The sequence below is a fragment of the Bison bison genome, unplaced genomic scaffold (genome assembly GCF_000754665.1).
Source record: "Bison bison bison isolate TAMUID 2011002044 unplaced genomic scaffold, Bison_UMD1.0 scf7180017864155, whole genome shotgun sequence".
NCBI classification, from domain to species: Eukaryota; Metazoa; Chordata; class Mammalia; order Artiodactyla; family Bovidae; genus Bison; species Bison bison.
In genome coordinates this window covers 2,309,983-2,319,231 of record NW_011494727.1, presented here as the reverse complement: position 1 = coordinate 2,319,231, position 9,249 = coordinate 2,309,983, and positions in this window count along the sequence as shown.

Sequence of the window (9,249 nt, the reverse complement as noted above, 5' to 3'; positions counted from 1 at the left end):
GGAAAAAAAAAAAAAAAAAAAAACTCCAAGCCATTATCACACCTAAAAAATAAATTTGAAATACTGAATAGGCAGTCAGTGTTTACATTTCCCCAGACCTCTGATAATTGGCTTAAACATTTCATATATTTGAATCAGCTGCCAAACAAGATTCCCACATTACATTTAGTAGATGGGTTTCTTAAATCCCTTAATCTATGAATTCTCTCTTTTTTAAAAATTTTAATATTTTGAGTACTCTGATTCTTTGTTGCTCTGTGGGGACTTTATCCAGATGCGGAGAGCAGGAGCTACTCTCTGGTTGCGGCGTGCAGCCTTCTCACTGTGGTGGCTCCTCACCGCACAGCGCAGGACCCAGGGCACGCAGGCTCAGTACTTGTGCCTGGGCTTAGTTGCCCTGTGGCATCTTCCTGGACCAAGGATTGAACCAGTGTCCCTTGCATTGCAAGGCAGATTCTTAACCACTGGCCACCAGGGAAACCTCTCTCTGTTTTTTCAAATCTTGCAACATATTGGGTTGGCCAAAAATTTCTATCAGGTTTTCCCACAAGATGTTACAGAAAAATGCAAATGAACTTTTTGGTCAACACAATATTTGGTGTTGATCCTATAGAATTTCTATACTCTGGGGTTTCTTATTACATCCTGATCTACAGATATACATCCTGATATACATCTCAGAGATGTATCTTTTTGTGATGTAAAGCCTGATCACAAAGTTCAAATATTTCCAGCTTGATTCATTTGTTATAAATTTTCCTATCCGCTCTTCATCACATACCACGTGGATTCAACAGCCACTGACGTGCCTGACTAGATTTCTTACTTCATTGAGGGTTGCAAAATGGTGATAATCAGCCATTACGTCATTTATCAGAATTTTTCTAAAAAAATGTTCTATCACCAACTATTTGGTTACCTTGAAGACTACTGATACAGGAAAAGATGGAATGCTGTCTCTCTCCCTTTATTTGCCAGCTTTCAGAAAAAGCTTGTTCCCTAACATCTTCATCTTCCCACGTGGCTCAATGACAGTGATCCCACCTGCCATGCAGGAGATGCAGGTTCGATCCCTGGGTTGGGAAAGATCCCCTGGAGAAGGAAGTGGCAACCCACTCCAGTATTCTTGCCTGGGAAATCCCATGGACAGAGGAGCCTGGTGGGCTCCTAACATCTTCTAAAGGTGACCAGTGAGGTTTTGTTTTTTTCAATCCTGTGACTCCTAGTTTTTTTTAATGTATCAGTATTCGATGTCTTTCAATCCACTGTAGATATACATATATTTTAAAAATGTTTAAAAGTTTTTAAATTTTTATGTTAAATTTTAAATTTAAATGTTAAAAAAAAATTTTTTTAATGTTTTTACACGCTCAAATTGTCCTCTCTTCGGCCAGTAGAAGTCCTTCAATGGTTACTGTCCTTTTGTCCTGACCCCAGTAGACTTTGATAACTTCCTTGCTTTCTGGCTTAAGATGTTCCAGCCACATCTTGCTACTTTACTCACCCCAGACTTCAAATCAGCTATTTCTCCAAGGAGCCCTGGTTACTTTTAGTGGGAAAGGGTACTTGGAGAATATAGTCTGGGTGCTAGGAGCCCTCATGACTGTTAGGTTGGTCATTGTCTCTGTTTTCATTAGAGTTTTTTAAAGAACATTTCCTGAGTTCATTCTTTTCTTCTAATAAAGTGCTTTTATCTTAACATATGCAGTTCTATGAAAGAAAAAAATAATGGTTAGTAGCATTTGCCAATTCCTTAGTGTGAACACCTCCCCACAGCTGATTTCAGGCTTGATGCCATTGGTCGTTGAACATAGAGTTGGCGGGTAGGAGTGTTTTTGTTTTGTCTTGTTTGGCCACACCACATGGCAGGCGGAATCTTAAGTTCCCCAACCGGGCATTGAACCCTCGCCCTGTGCAGCAGAAGCATGGAGTCTTAACCACTGGACCTCCAGGGAAGTCCCTAGAGTTGGGAAAAGATGCTAACAGTTGGCTTTCGTGAGTTGGTGCTTAACTACTGATTTTATTCCAACAGTAATAGGGAGCAATGGATGGATTCTAAGAAGAGCAAGAAATGATGAGATCTAGGTCTTAGAAATGTGGAGGATGGATGGGATGCGGAGGCAAGACTCCAGGTTACGCTACTTCCTGTCTGCCTCTCAGATCCACTCCCCACCTTCTACTCTCCTCTGTGCCCTAGGAAGCTGGCGGTGTAGACTACATCACTGTCTCCCTCCAGCTTTTGCTTGGGTTTGGCCAATGACAGGCACCCCAGGAGAGCAGAGGTCTAAAATAAGGTGCAAAGAAAGTGAAGTGAAAGTGTTAGTCGCTCAGTCGTGACTGAAGCTTTGTGACCCCATGGACTACAGCCCTCCAGGCTCCTCTGTCTGCGGAATTCTCCAGGCAAGAATACTGGAGTGGGATGCCATTCCCTTCTCCAGGGGATCTTCCCGACCCAGGGATCGAACCCAGGTCTCCTGCAATGCAGGCAGACTCTTTACTATCTAAGCCACCAGGGGAGCCCAGAATAAGAAGAAGTTAAGACTTATTTTTCCAGGTCACTGTGAATTAACTTCTCTCCCTACCAAAGGCCAGAGTTCCTCTTGGGTTCCTCTCTACAGATAACCACCTTCTCCCTATTGCAGTGAGCAATCCTTCCCCAGGTCCCCTCTGGCCCAGAGTGCTAAGGATTCCTGCTGTAACTAGCCCCAGGGGGTCCTGCATTATCCGTAAACCTTGCCCTGTTTCTTTATTAACTTTTCTTCCACTCTCCAGTTTCAGCAGCCATCTGTTTCCTGCCCGGACTCTGACTGATACACCGGTGGACCAATTAAGGTCTCAGTTAGGGAGAGACTTTGCTGCTTGATCTGGAGGGTGGTTGTTATGATGAAAAGGCGTGGGTAAATTCTAGAGATGTTTAGGAAGCAGAGTTGGTTTACTGGGTGTTGGAAGAGTGGAACCTGGGTCAGCAGGTGCTCTACAGGAAGTATTCTAAGATTGAGAGAGATGATTTTAGAAAACTGATTAATTTTTGCCTAACTAAAACATTTATGACATTTTAATTCTACTTGTTTGACTTAGTATGAATAGAATGCTAGCTTTCTAATAAAAAAATATGCAACAAGCAACAAAGGTTTACTATATAGCACAGGGAACTATAGTCAATAGTTTGTAGTATGTAGTAACCTACAATGGAAAATAATTTCAAGAAGAATATATGTGTTTGTGTATAACTGAATCCACTTGCTGTGCACTTGAAACATTATGAGTCAACTATATTTCAGTAAAGTATATATATTAAGAAAAAGAAATTTGGAAAGTGTGTTTCATCATTCTCTTTGGAAGTCACAACACACATAAACATTAAAAACCTCTGAGGGACTTCCCTGGTGGTGCAGTGGTTAAGAATCCACCTTCCAAATATGTGTGGATTATTGTCAAATATCTTTTGATATTGATGTCTGACATAATTCCACAGGGATAAAAGAACAGACTCCATATGATCTCAGTACCTTTAGACCATGACATTTTTGCACCTTGTTTTGCTTTCCTGAAAATGCTCCAGTGTCTCCTTGTTTATAGTCTATGGGAACTTGAATAGAATTTGTATCCTACTGTTGTGTGAAAATTGTATAAATCTTAATTATGTTGAATTGGTTCATAGTGCTTTTCAAGTCTACTGTATCCTTCTACTTTTTTGTCTATCCATTCTATTAATTTTTGAGGGGTGATATTGAAAGTCCAACTAAAAATCTTAATTTATCTATTTAAAAAAATAATTGTAAGCTATAATGGAACTATGTATGTAATTTTGTTCTGTATTTTCCAAGTCCCTTGTAAATGTGTTATACTTTCATAATTAAAAAAAAGAACCCACCTTCCAATGCAGAGGATGCAGTTTCGATCCCTGGTCAAGGAATGAAGATCCCACATGCCCAGGCACATCTAAGCCCATGCACTGCAACCATGAGCCTGTGTGCCACAAAGAAAAATCACACGCGCTGCAAATAAGACCTGATGCAGCCAAAAATAAGTAAGTAAGCAAATCTTTTAAAAAATAATAAAAAGCTTTGAGAAATCCTACAGTCAGGAGACCAGCCCACCCCTCCTGCTTTTCAGGGAGCCCTTCTTAGTCATCACTGAGACTCATGTTCCATGAAACACACCCTGTGAGATGCTAGAGAAAGAGGAGGCTACAATAGTACCCGGCTTTAAGCTCTCAATAACTGTTAAATATTACTTAGGAAACAAAAAAATAAAAAGTGGGTATTTGTAGGTCACTTTTGCTAAAGAATTTTGGATTCCATTAAAAAACTTGAGTTGGGTGAAGTTATTTGTGAAATACTTTGGGCCTTAAATTGCAATTCTGACATTTACCCCTAAGTTTGATATGATTCGGTAAAAATGTATACTTGATAAGCTCACTATACATTCTCAGAGTCACTGACCTCTGGAGAAACACATTTCCAGCTCCTGTGAGTACAGAGGCACCAAGTCTGCAAAGTGGAGAAAAATCTGGAGGTAGGGCTTCCCTGGTGGCTCAGTGGTAAAGAACCTGTCTGCCAATGTAGGAGACACGAGTTCAATCCCTGGGTCAGGAAGATCCCCTGGAGAAGGAAATGGCAACCCACTCCAGTATTCTTGCCCAGAGAATTCTGTGGACAGAGGAGCCTGGCGGGCTACAGTCCATGGCGTCACAAAGAGTGGGAGATGACTTAGCAACTAAACAACAACAGGGGTTGAAAAGGCACACACGTGAAAGGGTGACGTGATAGAAGTTAAAGGATAATTCCTCTCAAAAAAAGCTGACTCAGAAAGACTAGCTTCCAAAAATAAAAGAACCAGTGCCCAAACACCCTTTTCCATGAAAAGAAACCAGGACTGCTTGGAGAAGTGACCGGTTCTGGGACTGGAAAGGAAAAGTACAAGATGGTCAGGATATCTCGTTGTGTCCAGAAAGAAAAAAAAATACTAAAAAATGGATAGGGACATATTAGAAGGACACAGAAGCCAGATTAAAGGTTAAAGCTGGGATAACTTCAATGTAATGATAGTAATGGGTTATAACCTATTGAATGAACTAAGAATTCATGAGCCCATTCTAATATAAAAGAATAAATAGGGAAAAGGCAAGAATCGTTAATGAGTACTAAAACTAGTTTTTTGCAAGTTTCAGTTCAGTTCAGTTCAGTCGCTCAGTTGTGTCCGACTCTTTGCGACCCCATGAATGGCAGCATGCCAGGCCTCCCTGTACATCACCAACTCCCGGAGTTCACTCAGACTCACGTCCATCAAGTTGGTGATGCCATCCAGCCATCGCATCCTCTGTCGTCCCCTTCTCCTCCTGCCCCCAATCCCTCCCAGCATCAGAGTCTTTTCCAGTGAGTCAACTCTTTGCATGAGGTGGCCTAAATATTGGAGTTTCAGCTTTAGTGTCATTCCTTCCAAAGAACACCCAGGACTGATCTCCTTTAGAATGGACTGGTTGGATCTCCTTGCAGTCCAAGGGACTCTCAAGAGTCTTCTCCAACACCACAGTTCAAAAGCATCAATTCTTCGGTGCTCAGCTTTCTTCACAGTACAACTCTCACATCTATACGTGAACACAGAAAAAACCATAGCCTTGACTAGACGGACCTTTGTTACTCCTACCCCAAATGCATAATCTGAAATTAATCATCAGGACACACTACACAAACCCTAATGAAGGGACAGTCCATAAAATAACTGGCCTGTCACTTCAAAGGGCTTCCCTGGTGGCTCAGCTGGTAAAGAATATACCTGCAATGGGGGAGACCTGGGTTCGATCCCTGGGTTGGGAAGATCCCCTGGAGAAGGCAACGGCTCCCCACTCCAGTATTCTGGCCTGGAGAATTCCATGGACTCTATAGTCCATGGGGTGCAAAGAGTCGGATACACTTCAAAAATTTTCAAAGTCAAAGACAAAAACTGAACAATTGTTCCCAATGAAAGGATACTAAAGAGGACTTCCCTGGTGCTCCAGTGCCTAAGATTCTACATTCCCAATGTAGTGTTAGGGGAACCATATCCCACATACACCAGCTAAAGATTCCACATTCCCAGTGAAGATTGAAGATCTTGCATGCTGAAACTAAGACCTGGTGCAGTCAAATAAGTAAATAAAAATAAAAATAAACATATTTTAAGAAAGAATAATAAGATTAAAAAAAAAGCTTTAAGAAAAAAAGGGATACTACAGAGACATGTCAATCAAATATTGAAAGCAATCCTAGATTTTCTTTTGGCATACAAATGTATTGGGATAGTTTTCAAAATTTTTAAATAATATCTGCAGATTATATAATATACTGTATCAAAGTTAATTTCCTGATTTTGATAATTTTATTATGGTTACAGAAGAGACTACTCTTGTTTTTATGAAATAAACACCAAAGTTTTTATGGATAGATTGGCATCATATCAACTTACTCTCAAATGGTTTAGAAAAAATGAACATACATACAGAGAAAGAAATAATAATGCAAGTGCAATAAATTCTTAATATTTGGGAACCTGGGTAAAGAGTATATGGGAATTCTTTACAAAATGGCAACTTTTCTGTTAATCTGAAATTACGAAAACATTAAAAGTTAAAGGAAAAAAAAGAAAAAAAAGAAATGAAGATGTTTACTGAAGTGCATCAGGAATGATTTTGGCTGCAAGAAATGGAAAACAGACTCCCCGTGATTTAAACATTGAGAGCTACCTTTGTTTCACAGACGTCTGGAAGAAAACACTTGCTAGTGTTGGTTTAGCTGCTCACAATGCTGGCCCTGATCAGGCTGTTTTCTGTCTTTCTGAATTTGGAATTTTTTAATGTTTTCTCTTTTTGTGACTGCAAGATGGCTTCCATAGCTCCAGGCATCACGTCTGTATTCCAAGCACAAAGGGGATAGGGGCTGGCTGCAGTTGAATATGTTCCTTTGATCTGAAAACCAAAGATTTTCAAAAAGCTTCCTGTTTGGCTTTCCCTTAGGTCTAAATAACCAAACTGGTCATGTGGCCAGGCCCATCTGTGAGACAGCCTGGGAAGTGGCATCTGCCTATCTGGGCTCTGCAAAAGAAGAGTGGAGAGAGTTTTGCTAAGGAGTGATTGCTTTCCATTTGAAAAATATAGCCCATATTAATTCTTAGGTTCATCCTTTTTTATATTTATTTATTTCAACCTTTAAAAATATATATATTCATTTACTTGGTTGTTCCCGGCCTTTGTTACTGCATGCAAACTCTTAGCTGAAGCATGTGAACTTTCAGTTGCAGCATGTGGGATCTAGCTCCCACACTAGGGATCCAACCCAGGCTCCCCTGCACCAGGAGCACGGAGTCTTAGCCACTGGACCACCAGTGAAGTCCCTGTGATTTCATTCTTAATGGCAGCATTTCTTAAGGTTTGACCCATAAATGACCTACATCAAGATCGCCTTCTATGATTTTGATCTATGGGCCCTGAACATTCTTCAACATTCTGGCCAGTTATGCCACATATACAAAGCTCTGGTCATTCCTTGCTGGGCTGTTCCTCAGAGTTGTGTTTATAGCGAGCAACTCGAAGGGATGAAGCAGTGTCTTCTTCTGAGTCAAAGAGCAAATTGATTCCTCTCCTGTAACAGAACCCATGAATGTCTGGGCATCCATCTGGGCCCTTATTGTTTTTAATTTTTAAACATATTTATTTATTTTTGGCTGCCCTGGGTCTTTGTTGCTGCCTGGGCTCTTCTGTAGTTGGGGTGAGCAGGGGCTGCGCTCTAGTTGCGGCACGCGGGCTTCTCATCGCAGTGGCTTCTCTTGTTGCAGAGCACGGGCTCTAAGGCTTGGGGTCAATAGTTTCACAGCAGGTGAAAGCTTCCTGGACTAGAGATGGGACCCATGTCTCCTGCATTGGCAGGTGATTCTTCACCACTGAGCCACTAGGGAAGCCCCATCTGGGCTTTTCTGCATCATCCCTGTGGGACCCGATGGGCAAGGTAAACTGACGCATAAATGATGCTCACGAGGCTTGCTGTCTCTGACCTGGGAACCTCATGCCTCCTGCCAGCAACCATGCAGTAGTAACAGGTTGATGTACATGTCTGTAAGCAGGGTAAAATCCCAGCCTGAAAGAGTAAACTCTACTACAGGCAAAGCTGACAAGGAAGTTTGACTCTCTCTGCCTGGGTTTTGACAGGAGTGGGGAAGCCCCTTGAGAAGCCAAAAACTTGGCCCATACACGGGTTTAGGGTCTGAATGTATGGTTTCTATGTAATAAAATTCTCATGTCTAGTAATTGATTCCCATGCACCTCAACAAAAAAAACAACAGCAACATTCGAGTCATATTCCCACTACCCAGGATTCCCATGGGGTATAAATCGAGCCCTCCTAAAGTTGAAAGCATAGTTAAAAACATTAGGAAATAATTCATCATAAACAAGAGCCTGCAGATAGAACAAACAGGGTTCAGTTCAGTTCAGTTCAGTTCAGTCGCTCAGTCGTGTCCGACTATTTGCGACCCCATGAATCACAGCACGCCAGGCCTCCCTGTCCATCACCAACTCCCGGAGTTCACTCAGACTCACGTCCATCAAGTCGTGATGCCATCCAGCCATCTCATCCTCTGTCGTCCCCTTCTGCTCCTGCCCTCAATCCCTCCCAGCATCAGAGTCTTTTCCAATGAGTCAACTCTTCGCATGAGGTGGCCAAACTACTGGAGTTTCAGCTTTAGCATCAGTCCTTCCAAAGAAATCCCAGGGCTGATCTTCAGAATGGACTGGTTGGACCTCCTTGTAGTCCAAGGGACTCTCAAGAGTCTTCTCCAACACCACAGTTCAAAAGCATCAATTCTTCGGCGCTCAGCCTTCTTCACAGTCCAACTCTCGCATCCATACATGACCACGGGAAAAACCATAGCCTTGACTAAACCGACCTTTGTTGGCAGAGTAATGTCTCTGCTTTTCAATATGCTATCTAGGTTGGTCATAACTTTCCTTCCAAGGAGTAAGCATCTTTTAATTTCATGGCTGCAGTCACCATCTGCAGTGATTTTGGAGCCCCCAAAAATAAAGTCTGACACTGTTTCCACTGTTACCCCATCTATTTCCTATGAAGTGATGGGACCAGATGCCATGATCTTCGTTTCCTGAATGTTGAGCTTTAAGCCAACTTTTTCACTCTCCACTTTCACTTTCATCAAGAGGCTTTTTAGTTCCTCTTTACTTTCTGCCATAAGGGTGGTGTCATCTGCATATCTGAGGTT